Source organism: Balearica regulorum, chromosome 6 (genome assembly GCF_011004875.1).
Source record: "Balearica regulorum gibbericeps isolate bBalReg1 chromosome 6, bBalReg1.pri, whole genome shotgun sequence".
In the NCBI taxonomy this organism is placed as follows: domain Eukaryota; kingdom Metazoa; phylum Chordata; class Aves; order Gruiformes; family Gruidae; genus Balearica; species Balearica regulorum.
In genome coordinates this window covers 7,717,860-7,744,492 of record NC_046189.1, presented here as the reverse complement: position 1 = coordinate 7,744,492, position 26,633 = coordinate 7,717,860, and the positions used below count along the sequence as shown (strand labels likewise).

The following is a 26,633-nucleotide window of genomic DNA, read 5'->3' as shown; positions in this document are numbered from 1 at the left end:
AGCTAAGCTCGCTCTGCTGGAAGCATTCCAAACACACTGTTTGGACATACATATAAAGACTCCCCTTTGTACTGTGTGCTGGGGGAGCCCATTACTCAGATGATTTCAGCAACACTGGTCTGACCTACAGCTTGTTTAAATCACTAGAAATCTTTTTATTGACATCATGGGCTTTGGATTAGCTCTGTATGTATTTTTGTTTACTTCATCAAACACCCCTTAGTTTACCAAGCATCTGGTACTCAAGGAAATTATAGTCAATGTAAAGAAATACTCTGTTTGCAACATTTTCCAGGATAGACGATATGAAAGAATTATCAAATCTTAGCAAGACTTTGCCTTCTTACATAAAAGAGCCCTCTAACATTATCTTTTACTGTATTATGAACAACTGAAAAGTTCAAGAAATATGAGTAGATATTCACCTAGGGAAGACTTTAGTGTTCTAATTAGTATTATATTATTTAATGCTTCAATAATGTTTTTCATACTTCCCTTGGAGAATTATCACACTGCATTCTTGACTTTGTCTCTACTATCCATAAAAGCTTCACTACTGGAGGCTGAGATGCTTCAAATTTCATTTAACCAGGCTCCGAACTCACAATGATACCAAGCAACATTTTTCCAATTCTTAAATTAGATTTTTCAGAAACTATTTTTGGACTGCTAGATTCATGACTCTTCCAGATTTAGTTTCTATCTGATTCAAATAAAGAAAAAGACAAGAGAAGAAATGCAGACTGAAATCAAAGAGGAAAAAAGATCATTTCCAGTGACTGACCACACATTAAAATATGCCATTGATTTAAATTGATAAAATCTATCCATCTGCAATAGTTAATCTAATATTATCGATAAGTAGCATGAAAGATCAAAGTTAAAGCTCTGCATTTAGAAAGATAGGGAGGGGGACTATACAGAGATTCATCAGGTCAGTCTTGTCTCATGTAAACAATCATGAATATATTCCTATTCACAAAGTTTTCATAGTCCATCTTAAAAGCAAGTTGGGAGTATTTAGATGATGGTTAGTAACTTTCTAATTTAGAGCCTAAATTTATTCATGGCTAATTCATACATTTATTTGACTGTATACTAACATGTAACTTAGCTTAGATAATACTACTCTCAATAGCTATGTGAAGGGAGAAAGAGATGTAGAGTAACAGGGAAAGAGAAACCTAAGCACGTGGGTTTTTTCCTAGGCTTAAGTTTTGTTGGTTTCCCTTTGTAAGCTAAAAGAAGAGCAGCCACCATAAAACTGAACCATTAAATGCCAAACCCACTTAAAAACTAGTTATGCTATCACATGGTTTGAAGATATGAAATATATGACCCAAAACCCGAAGTATCAACCTAAAGGATGGGAAACACCAAATTCTGTAGGAGCAAAATGCTATTAGTGGGGGAAGAGCTTCCTCTAATAAATAATAAGGACTAATTTCTCTGATCACAGAAGTGGGTCCAGTCCCCAGAAACATTTTTACCAACACAATATACAGCCCAGAAGTTTTATATCAGCAAAATTCAAAGACTCTTATTTGCAGAAGCAGGACCTTCAAGCCTTAGTTTACTGAGGAGGCCTTTGGGAGCTCAGTAATGCACAGTGAACTAATATTCCAGGCTATCAATTAGTCAATTTTGGATCAATGAGTGAGAGGGCAAAGGTGACTTCTGCATATATCCTAAGTGTTCCCTTTAAGCAGCATGTAAATGTATAAACAAAATTAATTTGAATTCTTAAAACTAGCTGAAATAATATTCTGCAAGCACTATATATTAAACAGTCATGAATCTTTGGCTTGATATAATCCCAAAAAGTCTACTCTAAGGTTTCCACAATTCAGTGCTCTCCATCTAAAAAGCTTCTGTAAGCATAAGGAAAATATATAGACCCATATAGATTAATTTGTATTTGTAATTTGATAGCATTCTAGACAAATTTCTCTAAAGCTGTTTTTTATATTTATGGTAAATATCTCTCTTTTGTTTTTCCCCCTGCCCTGAAGGTGTGATATCATTGTGTATTAAATTCTGCAGTGTGTCCACAAGCAAGAAAACCAAAAAAACCCCCAAAATAACCAACTCAAGGGAGGTTTAATTTTTAGTATTAATCTCTGTAGGATTTCCCACGAAATAGATGGTTTTCTCTCATTTGCCGGGGCTGTCAACAATGGTTTGCAGTTATGGTACAAAATTAGCTTAAAGCTTTACTGGTGAAACTGCTGTCTGTTTTGGGCAATGGGAGTGAAAATTTCCATTGGAGCCTCAGTCCTTTAAGGAACCCTGCTGGACATCAAGCCTGCCCTTGACACAGTGCAAATCTGAAAAAATTCTCTCCTGCACCACTCCTTCTTCCCAAAACCAGAGGACCAACAAGAAAACCTACCTGATATATCTGACATCCTTCCCAGTAACATAACGGCTTGGCTAAAAAAGGGGTGCAGTAGTGCTTTCACTGTCTTTGCAAATGAGAATGCTGGACTGTCACATCACTTTTGAGTCTGAACCATTCTGATCTACTATTACACTGCACTAATGTAACTGTCAAGCAGAAAATGCGTGTGACTTCTGTAAACAGTTCCAATAGATTTAATGACATTTTAAAAGTTCTTCTAGTCTGTCTCACATCTGCCAGATTAAACCACATTCCATTCATAAAATCTGATCTTTCCTCATTCCTAAACTTCAGATTTTTCCTATGCCTTGTTTCCCTGTCCAAACACGCCTCTTTTCAGTCTTAACACTGAGATTTCAAGTTACACTCTTCCCAGTTAGCAGCAGAAGAATAGGATTCAATGTGTAGGCAATCAGTAATGCCCTTTAAGAGCAATTGATGCTAAACAACATATTATTTCTACTTGCCAAAGAATTACTGCATATTAATTCCACAATGTCCCTGCCAACAACATCTGTGCTTTGCTATCACACTGAAAAAAAGGCTTCAATGCCATAGGCCATGTATGTGCCATCTTTAAATTCTGAATACAGATCAGGACCTAAGGACAGCATTGAATAATGATTTGAACATTTTTTTTTATTCAGAGGTGCATTACCACAATTCAACAGCTGAAAAATTCACCACCAAACATTCTGCCACAGAAGAATTGCAGGAATAGAACAAAATGTACAACAGATTATGAAACATAAACCAGTCATGATTTTAACTGTTCACTAACGAGGCTTAAAAAGCTCAACATCTGAATTTTGCAAGAAAAAAGTCCTTTTGCTTTCATTCAAGGAACTCTCAAGTTATACATCTCTTTGTGCCTGTACACAATTGCAGAGGTACAGCAGGCCTCTAGTTTGGGCACAGTCAGCTCTGCTGGCTAAAAGGAAGGCCTATCTGCCCCTTCCTTTTTGAAACCAGTTGGTTCTTTTTGATAAAGCCACAAGAGGCAAGGATCACTGTTTTTTTCTGTTTTCACTTGTAGCTAATTTTTCTCTACTGGAGCTCTACTGAAATTTCAAAGGTCTTTGTGTAGTCTGTGGACAAAAATCAGGTCTGAGTTAATCAGAGGCAGCTACATGAACTTATCAGGGCCCATTTTCACTTATGTTATGAAACAAAATTATCCTGTTTCTCCAGAGAATCAAGAGAGGACATTGAGGCATAATTTTATGCAGTATAATGGAATGATTCCAGAATTATAAGGTCTGACTGTATATTCATAAACTCAAAATTTTCAGGCTATAAACATATAAACTATTCAGTACAATGCATGCAATTTTGGTTTTATTCATACTAGGACTTTACACACTTTTCACTCCGATGATCCCTTTCCAACTTACTTTTTCCTTCCTTTTCCTATCATCACTTCACAATAGTCTCCCCTTGAGGTTTCATAGACACCCACTTCTGCTCTGTCAAGTGAAAACCATACCCATTTGTCCTACGCATAATCATTTATTCAAATCCTCTAATATTTTCTATCTCAACAGCTCTCAGCTCACCTGCCATTACCATTATCTGCAAGCTTCTCCTTCTGCCCTATCTTACCTTGGTAAGAACCTCTTAATGTAACTAACTGCCTCCACACATACTCTTTCAGAGTTACTCCAATAATTCCAAATTACCCAAATTCCTAATCATATCACCAAGTAAGCTCTAGATTCCTTATTAATATACTAGATATCTCCCTTTATCCCAAGTAATTAGGAAGCTGCTTTGAGATGAATTTAATTTGTAGTTAAACCTGCGGAGCTAAACGTGGAGCTACCATTTAACTTAACAGAAGGTACACGCAATGCAATTGCCAAGTGCGGTGCCAATTTAGGAGAGTATCTTTTAGGTCAAATGGTAGAGGTTGGTTATTAGGTACAAAGAAAACTATCAGTCAATATTAAAATACCAAATTGCAAAAAGGAAACATCATCATACCTAAATATTTCAAGATTTAACTCTGCTGACAATCTGTGGAAGAAACTATATTCTTGCAAATCAGAGGACAAAGCCTTGGCTTTTATTTGAATGGAAACACAAAACAGCAATTTTGGACATCCTTCACATGAAAAGTTTCTTCTATATTTTGACATCTACAGACTGATTAATGTGAAAAAGGTGCTGCCTTTATTAATCTATATTTCTAAAGATTACTTGGTTTTGAAACAGCAGAAGAAACAGTATTTCAGTAGCAAGGTCATGATCTAACTAGCACTATCAAATCCAAACTAGAGGCTCTATTTTGCTATTACAATGCAGAGACAACAATCAAAAGACAGGATGGTAGTTAAAGATTTGGCTTAAAACCAGGCCTACAGCAGTTTTAGGAGACTCCAGGTACTGTTTTCTTAAGACTCTATTAAATAAAGCTACACTCACACAACCAAGAAACGTGAAACTGAAGGAAACCATTCAACGATCCTGCTATAGTGTCTTGACATCATGGTCCTTCTGCTTTTCTGGAACTGACATTCAACAGTTCTCTCAGAAAAGGTATCCAAGTGAAAAAGCTGCAGTTTCATAGCTTTTCTCCACCTCCCTCAGAACCAGCTTAAATTCAACTGGAAGGGTTCACCAAGGTCTTCCTTCATTGTTTATTAAGGAATAGGGGAGGTGGGTTGATCCACATACCAATTGTTCTGCATTGCAGCTGATCAAGTGGACATTCAAGAGAATATCCTATCAGGACTTAATGCGGCCTGAAACAGTGCTAATGCCTGCCAGGCTCCTCCCTGTCTGCTACTTTGCAGGAGAAGTGATCTCACTCAATATAGCAGAATTGCTTGTTATAAGGCAGGAAAAGGTAGAGGTGGGAGCACAAAAGTGAAATAGCACTAGAAAAATCCCTTTCCTACAAATTCTCAGAATTTGCCATTAACATCTCTTTTCTAACTTCTGCTGTCTGCCACATCCTTGAACAGGAAGAAGCCAAACAAAATTCTTCCACCTTTGGGATAGTTCTCTGTGGTTTTTAGAAAGGTGAATCACCTTTGCTCCCTACTGTGACTTCTTCACAGAACGAAGTGATTAAACATGTGATTTGAAAGTTGTCGTGAAAATAAGACAACAGGAGGTGTAGCATTGATTAGAGAGGTGGAAAAAAAAAAAAATCACAGGAAAAAAAATACTTGCAAAGGAAAAACAGGAACACAAAGAGATGAGAGAGAAAATAAACAAGCAAAGGGAGGTGAAAGCCAAGGCAAATATAAGAGTCATCAATAAAGAAAAGAGTAAATGAGAGAAGTAAACAGAAGAATACATAGGAAGAGAGAAACAAATGGATGCAAGAGTACTAAATAAAATACCAGATCTAGAGAAGACAAAGGGAAGTCCCTTCCATGCTCATCGGTAAAGCCTAGTATATAAATACAAACTAAATAATATGTGAAATCTAAATTTGAACTCTAAACTAGTAAAAATAACTTCACATACTTCAAAACTGACTGCTTTAATCCAGAAAAATAGTTATTTTCCACAAAAAAACTGAATTAAAGGTTCTTCAGATACTGCATTTTCCCCATCTTGTTTTATCATGCACTTTTTTTACAAGCAAAAATAAATACTCTCTCACTGATATGCTACAATACGATACACCTTCAAAACTGTCAAAATTAAATAGTTAAAATTACTTGGCATTGAAAAAGATAAGGCAGCATATACAAAAGTGGCATCAGAGACAAAAAGTAGGCAAACAGGGACTGAGGATTTTTAGGTTTCTTTAATTATTACTAACTTTAGTTCTTTTATAGTATTGTTACTTATTAAAGTAATAAGTTCATGTAATATCTTGGGGAGAGAAGACATAATTTTAAATTTCCATTCTGTTAATATTGATGAAGGAATGAACCCAGTCAGAGAAAAAAGCACAAAACCAAACTCAAGTCAATATATGAACTTATTTTGTTTGAAAATTCTGCTTCCAAATCAATTTCTGATCTCCACTGTCCTACTGGAATTAAATCTATAAATAGAGAAACCTGCCTCAGACTTCACAGAAACTAACAGCAGCAGCTTTTCATTTATGCTTCATTCATGAAGGCAGTTACACCTGTGAGTGACTATTTTAATCAAGGGATCCCATTAGATTATCTATATGCTGGATAAGTATATGCTACAGACTTCATAGCTAAAGTAATAAAATTGCCACTTCCTCCAGATAGCTAGGTAGGGAATAAACTTACTAATAAAAAGTAATGCCATGTCAATTTTTCAAAAAAAATTGTTTTGTTTTGAATCTCCATCTGTTCTGCTGATATGCCAATACAGAATCCGCTTCTCATAATGGCAATTTGTTTATGAGGATGTCTGCTTTCAAGTGTTCACAGTCTGACAGAGAAAAAGTCAGCTATGATGCAGCCAGCAAATACGGAGTATAAAAATTAATGCCAGGAAAGATACTGCTCCCTACTGGCTCATGTAGATAAGAACAAAGAACATTTTCCCTTCATATTTCTCAATGTAACAAATTATTTTTCCAGAGATAAACCACAGTTTTGAACTATAAAATAAATATCCAAAAATCAGTAGCCAGACGTTTATTAAAAAGAAGTTGATTAGGTGAAGCACACAAACTGTTACGCTTTCTAAAGGAAAATACCAAATATCTCCAAAGTCATTTTTCTTCTTTACCTCTAAGCTTTATAAAGGGAAAAAGAAAAAAGAACATAAACCCCCTAAACAAACAAACTAGCTAGGATATTATAATGATTGCTGTTAAGAGTAAGCATACCTAAATTCTTGGCAATAGCTAGAATTGTTTGACTTATTTTTATTCTGGTAGCTTCGGCTACATGTAACATCTCACAACCCTCCCCAATTTCAACCATGATCTGAAAGTGGAAACCTGGAATACTGCCACTGCGCATTAGCGCTGATTCGACTAGATTTCAAAGACATTGGATAGAAAAACAACAACAATTTCATGGACTTGACAGTTTGCAAAACGTAACAAGATCTGTACCTTGATTCCAGCACATCAAAACAATCTCATAAAAGGACTTGTCTAGCTAGGGAAATGCAAAACAAGCTGGAATGCCAATTGTAAGCCTAAGTGCTATTCTTTACTACCTTCCCACAAGGTCACTTACTGAGAGGTACATTGGCCATTACATGGTTTAGTTTAAACCATTTCCAAAGACACTGGCATTCAACCACATGAAAATGCTCGTACTTACTCACTGCTAAGAAGCTAGTAAGAATTATTAGCCCTTCATTAAGAATCCTGTGCTATTTCCTTATGTAGGCTCCACATTGATTTAAATTTTGGAAAAAATCAGAACTTCTGAAAATTTACCCAAACCAGGCTTGAGACTTTTTAGATGTCTGGCTTGGAAAGGCCTCTCACCTCTGGAACTCAAGGCCTGATTTTCCCCTGTCTGTGCAGATAGGAAGGTGGATTTTTCTCTTTGTTTCTGACCTGCTTCTGACTGTAGATCTTTTGTTTTTTGCAAAAGCTATGATCTGTGAACTCTGGGCTAAATTTTCATTGCGATCCAGAAACTGGGTTTATCTCTTTGCATTAAGTTTACACTATCAAATAACTTTAAGCCCTAAAAACATGCACAGCCAATTCTAAACATTACTTTATGCTAGCAGTTTAGTTACCTGGAGATACGCTCTGCATAGTAACCCAGAATTGTTCTTTTTTTTTGCTGTTTTCAATGGTATGCAGCTGAAAGGATTTGAGTTGTGTTTTATTCCATGCAATACGATAGCAGGTATTTCTCTTAGAGAATGTTTTGGACATAGACGTAGGCTACCAACTGCCTAACAGTTCCACAGTGTTTTCAAGCTGTTAAGCAGAACTGGGCTAAGGAATGGCTGCACATCAGATATCCATTGTGACAAGGTGACGGCTATAGTAAATTGAAATCTTACTGTGCAGTCGTCAAAGTATAAGTTACAGAATGGATTTGCAGGAGAATGACACTAAGATTCTGCTTTCTACACTTCTATGAATGAAGAGATATATTCAAATTCTTGTTGCTCAGTTGGCTGTCCAGTTTAATATGCTACTGTAAAATTCCATTATCAATGAAGATGTCACAGCTTATCATATTGCCCATCCCTCTGACAACAAATCAGGTAACAAAGGCAATTAAGAGTTCCAGGATCCCGCCTTTTCCCAGCTATACACATATCTTCTTCAGCTTAAGGTAGAACAATTGCAGGAAATGGTGGAATTATAGCTGCTTTTTTTTTTTTTTTCCTAGAAGGGGACTTTGAAACTTAGAAAAGAAACGCCTATCAGTGCTCTACTTACACACATGAATTGGAGGAAACTGGCCGCATCAAGTGGATTTAAGCTGACTGACATGACAGAGAATTAGATTGTCACTTCCTAAAAGGGATGGGCAAATACACTCCCCGGATACACCTTCCTCTCACATTTCCTGTGCCTTTCCCTATTAACCCACTCCCTGTATTCCAGAGAAAAGTTTGGTATGTGAACACTAAAAAAGGCACCCAGAAATCCTGTTCCTCCCAATGCATTCAGTGTAACAGCTAACAACTCTTGCATTGAAGTGCTATAAATACAGGAAAAACAGACTTTGGAGGGAGATAGATAAGACATCCATCATGAAAATCATCTGAACTCCTAACAAGCTCACTGCCTGATGTTGCAAAAATACTACGGAAAACCCCAGTGTGGGGCCAAACTCTTTAGCAGTGACACAGCCCCTCAACTTCACAAATCATATGTAACTGGAAGCTCTTCAAGTACTAAAGACACAGGGAGAAATACTGGATTTTATTGCAAGCCATTACTTCCTATATAAATATAATAATTAACAAGATCTTAAGACACAGTTGAATTCTTAGAAAGGGAACTTTCAGATAAGGAATAGAGACTGAAGCGCAAGGCATTTCCTGGGGATTAATGACTGGCTGGTAAAAGCTGACGGCACCTGGCTGAGCTTCAGACTCTGAATCCCAGCTGATATCTAAGTCCCAGGAAATGTCTTGAACCTCAATCACTATTGCTTTTGTAATATGACAATTAAATATGTACACACACATATGCACAGAGGTCTATGGTGTTGTAACAGGACACTTGCTGTTTCAGTTGGTATTCTCCTGGACACTGATGCAGAATTAGAGCTCTGTAAATTAGCCAGCTTTAATCATTTCTCAACATGCCATTCATCTTATAATAGATTACATATGGTATTGCCACTTGCAAGGCTACAGCACGGACATTTTGCATCTATTTCTACACATCTTCCTGGTTTAAATGCCTGCTCAGAGAAATAAAATCTCTGGGTCAAAACTAGATTTCCTCCTTTAATCGCATTCAGCCAGACATACCAGTTCTGATTTTATCCTGGAAGTTATTTACCTCTCAAATAGTTGCTTTAAATACATATACATATATTTCCTTTTTTTCTTTTTAAACTTATGCTGGTCCAGAATAAGATTTTACATTCCTAATCTTAATATTTTGCCTTTCCAAACTACAGAGACTGACTTTGCTATGCAGACAACCTACTACGACCACAATAAGTAATCAGAGACTATTGTGGACATATGTATCCTGAACATGAATTAAGCGCACCCTGATTTAATGTCAGATGAACTAATTCAAACCCAGGAGCAATAAAGCAAACTAGCCCTCTTCAGTGGTCCCAGGCTCAGTACTATGCTGATTTGGCTTCACGATAGAAGTTAGTGTCACAACAGTGCTTAGCATATGCTACATAAGGGGGAACTTCAGCGTTGCACAGCATTATACCATATAGATGCCTCTGTATTTAAAGCTCACAAGTGGCTCTGAGGGACATGGGAGGATGAGAGAGACACAGCCCTTCAGTGCTGTCACTTTTAACCCAATACGATCATCCTAAATGAAGCAGAATACAGCAAGACACTTCCTTAAATATATACAGAAAAGCTCTTCTCAAAACAGCAACAGATAATCAAGATGGAATAGTAGACTTCCAGCTGTTGTGGAACCTCTGTTCCCAGTTCTTCTGCTAACTTAATGTCATCAATAAATGTCAGGGAATCAGCAGCAACAATTCTCCAAAGCTTTTATATAGCCCGGTCATGCTCAGCACCAAAGTGACTATTTGACTGCCGCCATTTTGTATAGTGCAGTCAATCAATAACTAAACTGAGCTCACCTGTTAATGTTGTCAGGTTTTTTTAAATCACAAAGGCATTGGCAAACTTGGCGTATTTATCAATAAAGTCACTTTGCACTTTAGCAGTACTTTTTCATTTCAGGCTCAGGATGCACTCTCATACTCAGAATACCCCAGAGGAAATCTAATTTTTATGCTTAGTCTAAAGAATTTGAGGCTGAAATGCAGAGGTTAAGTCTCAGACAAGGCCACACAATAAGTTAGCAGAACTAGGAACAGAGGTCAAGAGTTCTGATTTTCAGTCCCCTTAGCCTAAACACAATGCTCCTTGAGAACAGCTAGTTCCACAGGAATTCTCCCAACAGCAACCAACCATAAACTGCCTTATAAAATAGGATTCACAATCTTTGGATTCATTATTAAAGTGTGAACAATGGAGAACATGAAAATGACCACACCATGAAGACATTTTTGCAAGTTTATGGTTACGTTTAATGACAAAAGTGTTCCTCTCACATAGTTAATACTAAAATTACATCACTAATCCAGCTATTTTTTTCTCCTCCTTAGTATCTCACAACACAATAAACATACAGTAAAAGACTCTACTGTGGAACTCCTAACATTCGTATTCCTGCAGAGAGAAGAGACATCAGCCATGTTCTTCTATATGGGTACCACACTATTCTTCAAGTCCATTAGTAATGCTAGGGCACCTGTGAAACAAGCTATAGCTACAAATCATATCCCAAAATGCAGGCTGTTTCTTTCCTCCAGTGAATTGCGGTTTTTTTTCCTCCTCTCTTAGCTAGAGCTTCATATCTATACACAGTGTAACTCTTGCTCCAGGTGTGGCCCTGAATACTGAAAAAACATCTGCAGACAAGATCTGTCTCCTTTTTATGCCATGTGCAATGAAGTGAAATTTTGCCTTTTTGCTCTCATGAGGAGAGCTCTGGGACTAATTCAATTGCAGATTTTTCCTTTTTCTCCTGCCTAACACAGATCCTGTTCTAATCTAATGACTAAATCTAGGGCCAGAAAAGGAACAAGTTTATCCCAGTAGGAACAAAACCTCAGGAAGAAATAAAGAAGCTATTTTGTGCAGTGCTAAGTAACTAAGGATTCAATTACAAAAAAAAATAATCACATTAGCATCAGTTACCTCATACACAGTAGTACTGTTTTATTTCTGCCCTACCATACTGTATTAGTTTATGTATAAAAAATACTGAATGGAAATTCCACATGAAGTTTGGTTGCCAAGCTTCTGATCTGCTAGTTTCTCATAAACTACAGAAACCTTAAAATATGCTGTGCTTCAAAGAAATTTGAAGAAAATCATTAGATAGGAGAAAATGAACGAAAAAATGTGAAGATTGAACGATGTCTGAAACAAAATTTTATGGCATTATAGCATTTGTCTCTTCTTCATAGACAAGCAAACCAAACTGTTTGGGGATATTCAGGTTCAGATTTGACTTATGTCAGTGGGAAATATAAAACAAATCCAAACGAAAAAGGAATTAAGAATCAGAGACAGAGTATTATTGTTGTAGATGGATTTGTCCAGCCTGTTATCCCACTCCCTCAGGTTTAAGAGACAAAAGTGGGACTATTTTACTGCCAGAAACAGCAACTGCCAAACAGACAATAATAATGAACTGCACTTTACAGAGAAGGTGATGGTTGTCGCCTCTTGTATACTTAGATATTGGATAATGCAAAACCAGATAAAGTGGCGCCTACACGGTCTTAGTAGTAAAGGATGGTCAGAGCTATCTTGGAAAAGAGCTGGGTGGCATTGAACACATTTGTTTTCTGCTTCATCATTAAGTCTTTACACAATCATTACTGCCTATAAATTCTTGGAATAAAGTTTTCAATACTATAGCACTATGCTCTCTGTAAACACTAGTAACAGTACATACAAATAGTCTAGCAAAAAGGAGCCACTAAACCGCTATTAAAGAGGGCAGTTTACCCAGAAACTTCACCAGATACAAACATCTACCCCCTGGGTGGTAATTACCAGGTTCCACATGTCAAGTATTAGCATGAAAATCTCTGAAACAACAGTTGAAGGTAACTGTGTACACACTAACATCCAAGAAGTTTCTGAGTCACTAGGATTTCTATTTAAGGATTCACTGAGTACTGTAAGGCCTTCCCAATTATTCAGTAAAAATAATAAAGAACAAAGTAGGTTTCTCTGTGTGCGTTTTACATGGTAACCACATCCTCTGCCATTGAAGAACAATAGCATAATGCGCCACAGTTTGTTTTCATATAGCTCTTCCAAAGTACCAGGTATTACATTTTTCTCAGATAAATTTCACTTCAAAGTTCAGTTATTCAATTTAATCTTTACACTCAAGGAAAAGATTAATCCATTTTATGGGATGTGCAAGCAGCCGTTTAACAAAGCCACCAACAACTACCTTTTATGAAGGGATATAAATAGAGTGGATTCTATTTATAAGCCTCCAGTTCTGAGCCAGCGTTCCTTTCAATTCCTCTGCCAGACTCAGAAAGGAGACACAGGAATTGAACCAACTAGAGACAAAAGTTGACCTTCAACAGTTGGGGGAAAAGTTGTGATGCAGGTCTGAATTTGAATGCAAGAGCTTTGGGGATTCCCCCCCGCCCCCCCCCCAACCCTGATTCATGGCTTGTAGCTTGAGATCACTTCTCAGAATAAGGAAGACCTTCAGTTAACAACCCAAAAAAGGGCTACAGATTTTGAATACTAGCAGAGAATTCTGGATATTCATTCACATTTATGCCAAAGGATGGCAATCACATGATGATTCTGTGAATATACTTTATATCCTTTTCTGAAATCCAACATTAAGACATTATTTCTCAGTGAAATTACATTGATTTCAGTGTGAACTGGGATATTAAGTCAGAACAGAACACTGTCTGAATCAGTTCTACAACCGATTTCTTAACATTGCATACTGTGAATACTGTTAATTAAAAATAAAGCATTCATTTTCCTGATCAAACAGTAAAGTAGCACCAAGTAAAAAGAAAAACAAACCTGAAATGTTAAACCATACATCAACAACAGTTACAGACTAAGACAATAATTATGTTTCTGAAGCAAGGCCTGTATTTACTGAAAATTAACCACGTGCCAGGTGTGATATCCTATGAACACCAGGTTGTGTAACTGTCCTAAAAAAAGAGGACAAATAACAATGCATACAAATTACAGATGATAAAACAACTGAAAAAGCAGTTAGGACTAAACAGAAGGGGGAAAAAATGACACCCTGTGTATCAGTAAATAATTTATGCAAGAAAGAGAAGCTCTATAACTTTTTTTTTTTAAATTCTGTGAAAAAGAGACAAGCTAAGTTCTAAACAGAGGCTGATAACCTGACTTTTATCACAAGCCTGAATGTCTGAAGAAACTAACTCTCTTGATATTTTTCTCCATTTATTATTAACTGCAGTGTTCTGAACAGCTGATGTTTTCTGAATCCAAAAGGCAGACACGTCAGCAGGAGATGAACTACAGTACACCCGGTTATGTCAGTATTCTGCATGGCTTTTATCACTGGGCGTGAACAGTAACTTCCAGGCGTGTGAAACTCAGATGCATTTCTCAGACAATCATGGTAACAAAAATTCCTCATATTGAAAAAGTAACTTATATATGGGGGATAATTGCTTTCTTTTCTTTTTTGTCCTTTTTTTTTTTTCCCCCCTAAGGAAAACACAGTGCATAAAAATCAACCATTATGCAAGACAACTGTTTTGATGCTTCCTTGCTAGAAACAGAAATATTTTATCATGTTGCCCATTGTGTGTTCAGTTACCCAATGAAGTAACCTTGATTTTTTACCACTGTAATTCTGAAGACACGCTATGGTCCAATGAGAAGATATTTTCATAGTATGGATTTCTGCAATTATTCATAATTTTACTAGAAATAAGTATTGTAAAACTAACTTTGAGCAACAGATATTAATGTTTCAAGACTGCTATTTCAATTTTCAGAAAATTAGTATCTAAGTGACAAGATTTATATTTTTAAGATGGAATAGGCACTGTAGTATACACACAGCATAACTAGGATGTCCTTGGGCAATGTCAGCTATTCTCAAGGATTTCAATTACAATCTCCATGTCAATGATTCCCAGATTGCTTTCCTCCTCACTCACTTCCCTTTTGTTCACACTTGTAATTCAGACTGCTTCTACAGAATCTTCTCCACATGTCCTCTTGCCAAATGAAAATCAGAATGTCAAAACCAGCTCCTCTTGTCTCCTCCCAACTCCTTCCCTCCTGTTTTGCTGTAACTGTCAACAATTCCACCATCCTCCCTGTCCCACAAGCCCTTGAGTACTGGTATCATTTTCAGTTCATCTCCACTTGCAAAGGTTCCACACACCCAAGCACATACTTAATGTTAATCCTACTGCCGCCTTCCATATAATCTCTCTGCAGCCAAGTTTCAAAATAGCCATCAAATAAACATCAAGTGCCACAGGTTGACTGAATGAAAGGATTTACCATCTGCAGAAAGCCTTACCTAAATTTGACAGACAAGAAAACAGAAACTCTTACTCCTGCAAAACAAGTTCTATTTGCTTGCTCATATCAATTATTAATCTTCTGTTTTTCTACATACAGGTATAGAAAAATGAGAATGATATAGAATGCAAAATAATCATTAGCAAGTGAACTATACTTGAGGCAATTACTAAAAAAGAAAATGCCATCTGTATGGACTATTGAGTCACTTATTCATCTTGGTTCTCTTTACTGCCCAGACAATTTTACTCCATCCATGACATGGGCTCTTTGATTACTACCTTTAGATCTAACCTTATAACATAATTAACATGAAGAAAGAAAGCATAATAGAAACTTCAAGAGTTTTTGCATTCCAGTTTAGAGCCCCTGGTCTGCATTTCAGCGTCATCTTCTTGAAGCAGACATTTTCATAGACAAGAATAACATGCACTCGTAAGGGAACACGGTAAGCTAAAAAAATTACATCATATGCAGCATGACAGATAAGGGATTTAATTTTTTTTTTCCTTTAGTCCATCTTAATTCAACACAAACATGTGAAAGATACTTCCCTCTGTTGAAGTAACCAAAGTGATCCCATATGTTCTTTATGATTTAAGAAATTGCCCAAAGCAGGCAAGTTTAACGTATAATCTGCATTATCATGCTGAAGTATTAAATTTGAAAGATAAACTTACCTATTCTAGTTTTTATAAATGTGTAATATTTTCAATTACAAGAGACAGTTGTCTTCTACATATATTTTAAATTAAAAACAAATGTTGCTTCAAGGATCTTAAGCAAATTGCCTGAAATAAGATGAATAGGGCTCAATACTTAGCAGGAACTTCACTTTATAAAGTCAGAATTTGCTCTCATCTTCTAACCTGGCTGCTGTATTTTTTCATGCAGCTGGACTACATGAAGTGGTAGACTTAAAAACTATAGCATGGAGCACAAAGTGCTTGTATGGAATTAACAGACAGAAAATATGAAGAAATCTAAACCCAAACCCACTGACCAGGAAACTGATAAAGACAAAGCAAAAAAATTACCTGTTATTACCTGGAGCTTACTGCAGGCATTGCCCTGACAGACACTTAGAGCTTATTTAGTTTCAGAAAAGAACCACCAAGCTTATGCTGTGTTTGCCAGAATTCTTAGTTATTGTTATGTAGAGCTAAATGTTATTCCCTGGCTGGCAAGAGGGTGGGGTATGTTATAGATATTTAACATTTATCTAGTATAAAGAGGCAAAATATTGCCTAATCTCAATATTTCTCAACCACTGAGCAATTCCCTCAACACTGACTACAAAAAAATACATCCACAAAAATATTTTCAACTGACAGGGTATGGTCACTACTGACTGAGGGATTTGACTTGTGAATTTTGATTAAGGAAATAGTTTCCAGAAGTACCCAATTTACATTAAGCTGCAATTCCAAGGAATATACCACTTTTTGGGGGGGCATGGGGAGGAGTGAGGGGAGGAAGTCTCAGGAGGCAGAGCATTGTTTCTGTTGTCTTTGAATTTATCATTTCCTAGTTAATGAATGTTTTCATTGTCTGCTGCTCACATCTTTCTACGTACCATCGAAGTTTGTCATTTTGCATGCTGTCTTCCCGTCTGTGACTCAATGAGTTCTGTCTATCAGTTTAGCTCATAAACAGGGCAAGCAAGCACAGAGCCATACGGGAATGTAAGTACAACTAATTACTGACTTTAGTTTCAGCCAAACTTGGACTTCATCCTAGTACTTTCTTCACATAAGCCATTATGTCACATGCTCAGGCAAAGTAAAGGATAAAGAAAATCTAGATTAAGTAGTCAACAAACTGTTTGCAGAACGTCTATTTCCTAGAGCTTAGAAGGCCCTACTAATGACTTAGCTGTCCAGCTCCCCAGACCGCACCACTGCTATTAACACCCATACTTCCTACCAGGGAATTCTTTTGAATAAAGCTTGATTATTTGTGACGTGGAGAGGTGATTGGAGAGCCAGTCACAGCTCAAGCCTGTACAAAGGTTCCATTTTTCTGGAAACAGTCAATAGTTTGGACTAGAACATACTCCATGCCAGCATAGTCCTGGAACACAAGTCAAAAACTAATCTTCCCTCAGCAGTCTTCCATCTTCCACAATTGCTCAGTCAGCAGATCCCCACATAGATACCCCTTTGCATGCTGTTCTCTGGCAGTTCTTGAAGATTCAAAAGCTAGTTTTCTATTCATTTAGGGGTTTTGGTGGTTTTTGGTTTTATTTTGGGGGGCGGGGGGCGGATTTTGTTTGTTGGTGATGTGTGGGGTTTTTCCTGTTGGTTTTGGTTCCTTTTTTAAAACATCTCTCTCTTTTGCTTTCTCTGTGGGAGATTAGTACAGAGGTTAAACAAAAGCTTTTTAGAACCCTTGTGCATTTAAAGATCATTTAAGGAAAACACAAAAAAATCCGAAGACACAGCTGTGAGGAATATGAAGGCAGTGTACAAAAAAAACCAAAACACTTGAGACACCATCAGGCAAGGTAAAAAGAGGGAGTACCACAGAGAAAACAGACAACTGGAAATTTTTGTATTTGAGAAAAGACATGACAAGCTGAAGAGTCACATGGAATAATTATTCCTTTACTGCTTGTTTCCACTGGGAAGAGAATTTTTATTTTTAAGTGAAACTCACTTATGCTTGGTTTGGGTTGTTGAATTTTGGTTGCTTCTGCAAGACATTCACACATTGACAAGTTTTTAGAGCCTTACTTTTATAAGTTCCTCCAACTTAAATAAAGGTCCTGTCATTCAAAGGCATTTCATTTATCATATTTTCACACTTCATATCCTAACAACACTAGCACCCACTGTTCAGACATCATATAACGCATTCATAAACAATGTATCTGCACATAATTTTCATAATATATGGCTTGAGGCACAGAGCCTGTATGTTGAAGAGTACAGTGACTAGAACAAGTAGGAAACGCATTCTCTTAACTTCCAGACTTGTATTCAAAATCTCTTCGGTATTAGCACAAAGAAACAGCCCATCTTTCTCAACATTGCTCATCTGGACAAGCTTATAATTTCACTCAGCACAATAGCATCAACGTTAATCAAAAAAATTCAAATCCCTTCAAACTAAGTACATTACAAAATCAAGTTAAGAAAGAGAATAGCATTTGTGTAGAAACAAACAATTGAACACAATACTTGGCTTTTGTTCCCTTGTTAGATTTATTGAGAAGTTGGAAGCCAAAACTCTTCTCTTTTTTTAATTTTTGTTTTAATTTAATGCCAATATCTAGAAAAAAACATCTGGTTATTCTACACAATATTCTAACTAAAATTGCCAGAGAACAGAACATCTTTTGCACAGAGTACTGAATGTACCTCTCAACTTTCTCAGGTTTTATTTTCAAAATGGTAAAGGCTGTTTGCTTTCTTTAACGTCTTTCTGTAGAGAGGCAATTCTTGTAAAGGATTCAGTATTGTGCCTAAGTCACCTACTTTTACCACCTCCTCAGTGATACCAAAGACTCAGTGTTGTTTGAGGGATGTAATTACTGTTATTTTATCTGGACTATAGAGAATCATTTAAATATCTTGTCTTCGAGGAACACTGAGAGCTGAAAGGTGGTGTTAAGTGTGTTTTATTAGTAGCACATTTAACTAAACATTAGTCACTGCACAAGGATGAACAAAAAAATGGAAAAAACCCACAATTCTTTATCCTGGCTTTTCCTACAGATTACATTCATCATCAGGATCAGTCTACTTTCTAAATGGCAACTGAAGTCATCTGGAACATCATGCGAGATTTTTGTGTGTAACTCACAATTCTTACATGACTTTATTATAAATTGTAGAAAATAACTGACAACTTAACCTAAATTATACTACACAAAAAAGCTTAAAATTCCATGTGAAATAAAAAAATAAAATCACATGCGTGACCATATTTTTCTTTTCATGGTTCTGTGGATGGTATAACACGGAATTTACAGTACAATTTTCAGAATTAGCATCAGACAAAAAAAAAGAGGGAAGAGACCTAGATCACGTGTTTATTTTGGCCATGTTTTCAAAAACATTCTGTTTTTTATTATTCTAAACAAATTTTAATCATATTTTGCTATTTTTCCTGACTCGTTTTTTTCAGATATTTAACCCTCCTTCCTCAGAATTAATTAAAAACAAAACAAAAGAGAGCATTGGCTTTAAGAGTTCTTTTGTAGGTTACTTAGTGTCTCAGGACAAGTAGTTTAATTCATGAGACCGATTCCCCAGCTGGTATGCATCATTATAACACTACTGATTACACTGGAGCTATGCCATTAACATCTAACAAGTCCTTGAACTAGGAAAATTCATAACAAGTGAGAAAGCTACCAGATTAACAAGCAGAGTGCACCAGTCAAATATTTAAGAAAATCTGAACAAATGGTCATGCTATATTTATTTGCAATTTGGCAAAAAGTGTCCTGAGAACTTAGAAATATCTGAAAGCATGAGAGAAAAGGAGAGCCAAGCTGCCTTAACAAGCAAACTCCTTGTATTTTATAGTAAGTTCTGCAATATTACAAAGATAGCAAAAGCTTTCGCTCCTTTTAAGTTGTTGCTCCAATGCAGCATATACTGAAAACGTGCAAATATTCAGATAAAGATGAAACATCAGCAAGCTAGACAATTACAAAGTCAAAATAGCATACAAGAAAATTCAAGTAGCTACTGTGTATAGCAAACAGTTTGGAAATGAGAGTCTGTTTACACACTAAAATAACTTGGAAAAATTCTGAAGAGTAATACCTTTTGACAAAACTCACAAACAGAATAAAGTAATTCTGATACCTGTTTAGTTTGTGGCTGTGGTAAAGTACAAGTCCAACTTTCTTGCAACAATTCTCTCCATCTTGCAACCCAATACTAGAAGTGTTCAGCTGTGAATACAAAAGAAAGTATTTCACAAACTCATGGAATGATAGAATGGTTTGAGTTGGAAGGGACCTTGAAGATCACCTAGTTCCAACCCCCCTGCCATGGGCAGGGACACCCTCCACTAGACCACGTTGCCCAAAGCCCCATCCAACCTGGCCTTGAACACTGCCAGGGATGGGGCATCCGCTGCTTCTCTGGGCAACCTGTGCCAGTGCCTCACCACCCTCATGGGGAAGAATTTCTTCCTAATATCTAATCTAAATCTCCCTTCCTTCAGCTTAAAGTCATTACCCCTTGTCCTATCACTACGTGCCATTGTAAAAAGTCCTCCTCCAGCTTTCAAGAGTATTTAAAGATGTCTGTTACCATAGGACTTGTAGCTATTTTATAGTAACAGAAGGGATTTAAAATTTGCTGAATATTGTTTTGTCCTAATAGATTCATATTTTAAAAATTTTTATTCTAATGTGACAAGATAAATCAGATAACTTTAAAATCAAATAACAATTTTGAGTGCTGCCTACATAGAAATGTTAGCAAATAACAGGAAGCAGAAAACATTCACTAAGCAAACATGGTTTTGATCCTTGATGAATAGAATATTACTTCACCTAAAATAGCAATAGGACAAAAGGAATGACATCACTGTCCTCAGAGCAATCTTCATGGCTTGGCTGCCATCCCTCAGAGTCAGGGAGAGTATGATAGTGGTCTGTGCAAACACTGACCATCAAGGTGGTGGTTCCACTCAATGGCCAAACTTTTAGCTCTAAGAGGCTAACGTTTCCTCTCTTGCCTTATCTGTATACTGTTTATATGATGACACCCATATCATATATGGCATAAATTATAAACTACAGTTTACTGTGACTCAACAGAAGTGTCTCAATGAAAAATGTTATATAAAAGGTACTTCCATCAAATGTTTTTTCCCTTTATTAATTACTGTATATCATCATAAAGTTTTTACTTGGCTGAGGTTTGTTCCAAGTGTGACAGGAAATTATATTCCCCATACCATGCTATAACTATTTCTTTTTAACAAATTAATTTTAACAGGAGGAAGAAAAGCCCTCTAAAGATATCCTCTGACAGCCATATTCCACTTTAGTCAGAAATACTTCTATGAATGCATACATTATGTACTTCAAGTACTACGTCTTCAAATGTTTTGCTTCTTTAATCACATTGATGTGCTGCCTCTTCTGACAAACTTCAGAAACAAAGCTTAGCTGTACTGATTAAATAGTAAGTGTGCAACCCATTAAATTACAGCTCTACAAGTGGATACAATAACATGTATCTGTAATTTACATAGATCTTGCTTTATGTGGTTATGTTATTAAAGAAATCAAGCAGTCACAGGCCTGGAGTTCTCTTCTGTGGTCTTTTTCAAAGGCATCCAGCAAAATATACAGACTAAGGGACAATTCACGGGATGGAGAAGAGTCAGGAGTGTGCACAAGTGAGTATGCAGGAGTAGGCAGTTTTATTCATCTTGATCAATGACCTGGAGAAGGGACATAGTAATAAATCTCCCAGTCTGTGGATGACATCAAGCTCTTTGAGCTAGTCAGATGCCATGCCCTGCCAAGTAACTCAAGTCACCAAACTGTGAGCAAGGGAAAACACAGCAGAAGAACTTCTATGTAGATAAGCATAATAGAACGCACTGCGCAGCATGGAGGGGATGGAGGGAGGCAGGGAGAATCCAAATCATGCCAACATGACACTGCAATTGGGACTGGCAGTTACAGCTTAAGAAAAGGACACTGGAATCATCACTGGCTGTTCTCTGAAATCAGTGACTCAAACAGGCAGTGGCGGCCAAAAAAAGCCAACAGATCATCAGACATCATTCAGGAAGAGTATGAAAAACAAGACAAAGTGCTTCATTTTGTGACTGTGTAAAATCTTGCTGTATCCACATCCTGAGTGCTGAATGCAGGTCTGGTCACTCGGAAAGAACGAACGTCTCTGAAAAGGACGTAATCAACTTAGAAAAGGCCCATGAAGAGCAACTGAAAATATAAAGTGGATGGAATAGCTGCCTTTTAAGGACAGACTAAACAGGCTGGGACTCTTCAGGGGGAAAGGGGAAGGCTGAAAGAGGACAACATAATCAAGGTTTAGAGAAAGCATCACCAAATTCATAATCTGAAACCCAGAAACAGAGACAAGGCAGAGATGTACCCTCTAAGATGACCAAAATGACAGTTCTGGATGCTGACAGGCAATAAAATTGGTGAATTCCAATCAATTTAATTGATTGCCAATTAACAATCGTTCCTTTTCTTTTGATGCTCCTTGATTCTTACTCCACTGCTCTGGTGTGGGTTTGTCCACTGGCCAGTGTCCCTTTGGGGGTTGTACCTTCTCCTATGCCTTCTCTGGCATCCTGTTCAGGCAGCTTTTCATTCCTGCCCCTGCTCTGGCAGCCCTCCAGCCCTGGCATTGTCTCTTGCATCTTGTGTGTTTCTTCTGCCTAGTGGTTACTGCTCTTCCTTAAATATTTTTTTTGCAAAGGCACCATAAACTCCCCTGACTGGTTCAGTTCTGGTACACAGTGAGTCCATTGTGGAGCCAGGCATGTCTGGCACAGGACAGTCTCTGACCTGCATGCATAGAGGTAGGATAGCAGTCCCTCTGCTCCCAAACTCCTGCCAATTATGCCCAATACACATGGCTAGTAGGAACTGTCCAATCTCATGCTCTTCCTGACTAGCCTCTCCTTTACAGTGCTGGAGGTACTGATTGGCTAGACCACTGGCTTTACAGAGTATGGCATTTTTTTGGTTTTGACTATGCTGTCAGCCATGAAATACATCAAGGCTCCTTTGAATAAAAACCATGACCTGAAGCAAATATGACTTGGATACACATACTTGTTCAGAGCTTTGATGAAATGTTGATTTCATGATGAAGTTTGTGCAAAATCCATTTATCTACGGATGTCTTAAATGTATATGCTGAGCCAAGAAATAAATCTAAATGGCTGGGATATTAGCATTTTAAAAACAAAAGGAAATGGTCATCCAAGTGAAAAATCTAGAGAAACAATAGAGTAATAATATTCCTTATTGTTAAGTACTAAATCTTGGGTATCTTAATTACTGCACTCCTAAAAGAAAACGTCCCCATCTTTGCAAGAAGATTTGAATTTCCACCAGCATGCAACCTCTGTACTCAAATTAAATAAAAATAGATTCTCAAAATAGTTTAGCTAAAACCATCTTAGTTATTTGTTATAACTTTTAACTAACAAATAGTTTAAGGGAGCAATTTGTTTCATTCTCTATTTTAAAGATTTATCAAAGGATTTCTGATAGAAGCTTGCCTAGCTAGAATTTTCCTTAAGATATTGTTTCAATAACTTTCTCATCTAAAAGAAAGCTTGCAGCTGTTGTATTTTCAAAAATTTTGGCAGGGATGTATTTGTAGGTTGTGAATGATGTCACTATCTTGTGACAAGCTACAGAATGCTTTTGGCTGGGTCAGCTTTTGTCTAGGCCACAGTTATCTACATTTATTTTAAACACCTGATTAAAATAGATCTTTAAATTGTACATGCAGACATACAGCAATGAAAAGTAATTCCTTTTGTTTGTTTCATGTGAGCAGTTAATTCACGATACCAAACAATATCATATGTTCCTTCTCAATAAAAACATTTAATTAACATGTGGTATCAGACAGATTCACGTGGAAGCTGGGTATTCACCTTTACTTCTTGACAAATATTCTCCCAGCACACATTCTATCTCAAGCAATTGTTTTCTAGTAGAAGAATTTTGTTCTAAACAGAGCTGATCCCAAGTATCAGTTTTAACAGTCAGCAAAGGGGGCAGTTGCCTAAGGCCTCAAATGGGACAGCAAAAAATCACCATAAAAGCAGAAGCTGTGTGAGAAGCTCAGGGGAAAAAGACCACGCAGCTGTCAGGCATCCCTCCAAAAGGGCTGGGCATAAAGAAGGAAAAGAAGTGGAAGCACACAGAAGGGGAGGCTGAAGATTGACCAGGCTGCCACCTCCACAGAATTGAATTTTGCCATCCCCAGGCCTCAGGACTAAATAAGTTAATTCAATTTGTTTAATGAGCTGGAAAGCTTCTAACAAGCTCTGCTTTTAAATGTCTGGTCAGGAATACAGAAATCTTTCCAAAGCATTAAATCTGCTACTTGCAGAGAAGAGGAAATGTTCCCTTGGGGTAACAAATAAGGGTGGTGAGGGACAGAAAAGGATACAGCCCAGTCAGGAACCTTAGCAAAGCAAAGCGTTTTTCATTGGACCGCAGTCGTCTCAGAAATGTTAATTACCTTTCCTGTCTCCAAGACACTCTGCCCTATTTGGGAGCAATCCAGGTAGGAGGCCGGAAACCGAGTTTCCACTTACAAGAGTGATTATGAATTTTTTTCACAGTTCTGATTTATTTTCTTGGAGAAGTAGATGAGGATTCTGCCTTCCAACTATTTTCTCCCTGAAAGACAACCATGAAGGAAAAAAAAATAATTCATCTGATATTATTATGTACAAAATATCCCACAGTATTTTTCTCAGGAAAGTTTGCTTCTTACATTAAAAATTCAGACTTCTCTACTCAGAAAGACATTTATGGTGGCTTTAAAACTGAGAACACTGAGGATATATGCCAGTCACAGACTACTAATAGAAGCCTGGTTTCAACTATATTCCAATTATTCTACGAACCTTGACAAATATAATTTTGAAAGCACATAGAATTGTAATAAAATGTTCTCAAATCCATTTCCATTTCCTTTTTTTTTTTTTTTTTTCCTTCCTGCAATGAGTGACATAATATAGACAGCATGTTTGACTCCCAGGAATTTCAACAAATTACAGTTCCCCAAACAAAATGTTACATTTCTGTCTAAGATATGTTCCTCTCTGCATATTATCTCTCATCTTCTAAAATGAAAAAATATTCCTGAAAAACACATTTTAAGACACATTTGACCATCAAAGTTCCAATTTTATTTGTACTGCGGACTCTTTCAACTTGGCATAATAACAGGAAAAAAAGCAGATGCCACTATGTCATTCAAAATGAATTATCCATACAGAAGGAAAGCAATAGCATGGAACATATTTAGTATTCCAGCAAACACTGACCATCTTTGAAATTTGTCACCAAGATAGTTAAAGCTATTGGTATGGGTTCTGAGTGATGCAAAAAAAAAAAAAAAAATCCAAACTCAAACCAAAAACCAAAAGTATTTTTAAATTAATTGAAGATTTAAACTTTATTATAAATAATTCATTTGTGAATAGGCATGTTTTTGGACAATTCACCCCTTTTAGTGTTCAGTAATCACCTTGGTGATCACATTCTCACCTGGCCTGTTTCTCTGTAGTTTTGCACTTACACATCTGAAAACACTAAGCCTTCTTTCAGAAAGTTACATTCAAAATAAAACAATAGTTAGAAGTCTCATCAAAATAAAACTGAAATAGATGCTAAGCTGTATGCTTAATGTACTCCCTTGATCTATTTGGGAATGTTCCATAGATAGCATATCACATTTCAGAAGTTAAAATCTATGACACAAATCAAAATTACTTGCTTAGTTACCTCAGAAAACAAATACTAATTTATAGACAATGAAAAGGTTTGTTTTAAGAATTCAGGCTATGTTGCATAGCTTTGATTTGAGATATAGAAGCCACATGACATTATTTGAGAGTGCTAGGAGTGAAAATATTAATGTTCTTTTCATAGAACAGCATGAAATACAACTTTAAGGGTAAGAACCTTGTTCACAGCCTGAACACTAAGAAAATATTTTGAATTTATCTGCAGTAATTCTGTTTAGACTATTTTTTCATATATTGGATTTCAAAGAAAGAAAAAAGGCTAAGAATTTTAATATCCTTCCAAGTGCTAAATTTAGTTGAAGGGAATTTAACTAAAGCATATTTTATTTTAATATAGCAATCAATATTTTTCCGATAAGGTTAAAATAGGTCACATGCTTTAATAGGTTTTTCTTCTCACTGTTGAAATAAATTTGCCTAACAATCCCTTTGACTGTAACTGCTGAGAACATTTTTAAAGTTCATACTTTATTCTTGTAGGTATGTCATTACAGATATGCCTACAAAGTACACCACTGTGGTGGTGCATATTCTGAAAATCATCTTCAAACTGTATTCTCATCAAATAATATTTTAATCACCTCTCCAGTTTCAGATTAGAAATCTTTTAATCTGTATTTTTCTAACCAAGTGAAATGGTGCAATTCCAACACAGATGGTAATTAAAACATCAGTGGAAGCTTCATATTAGTGTATCTCCCAGCCTTTTTTGCACCAGAAAACCAAGTAAAAAGTATCAAACCCAATGCACATTCGAATCCACCACGTCCAGACAACATTGTGACGTTCTTGCATAACACAACATGCTACTAATTTTCAGACGGATGTGAATCTACAAATGCACATAAAGGTGGGCAGACTTCAGTTACTGAGTGATTCAAAGTTGTATGAATGTTATATTTTTCTGGGAATATATATAAAGTTAATGTGGACTGCTAACTTCACACAGGTTAGATGTGGTGATGTTTGCAAACTCTAACTACAGTAAAGCTGAGATATCCCCCCCGCCGCTAAAGAAACCATTCCACAAAGCAAG

The 26,633-nt window shown here is 36.7% G+C and overlaps 1 long non-coding RNA gene across 1 annotated transcript in view; it reads right to left on the bottom strand.

Annotated features, from left to right (window-relative positions):
• The window catches only part of LOC142602318 (uncharacterized), a 67,245-nt gene extending 47,279 nt beyond the window's left edge, over positions 1-19,966 (bottom strand). Inside the window, exon 1 of the long non-coding RNA XR_012836016.1 lies at positions 19,900-19,966. This is a non-coding gene — a long non-coding RNA (uncharacterized LOC142602318). The remainder of the gene's footprint in view (positions 1-19,899) is intronic.
• Positions 19,967-26,633: the final 6,667 nt, after the last annotated feature.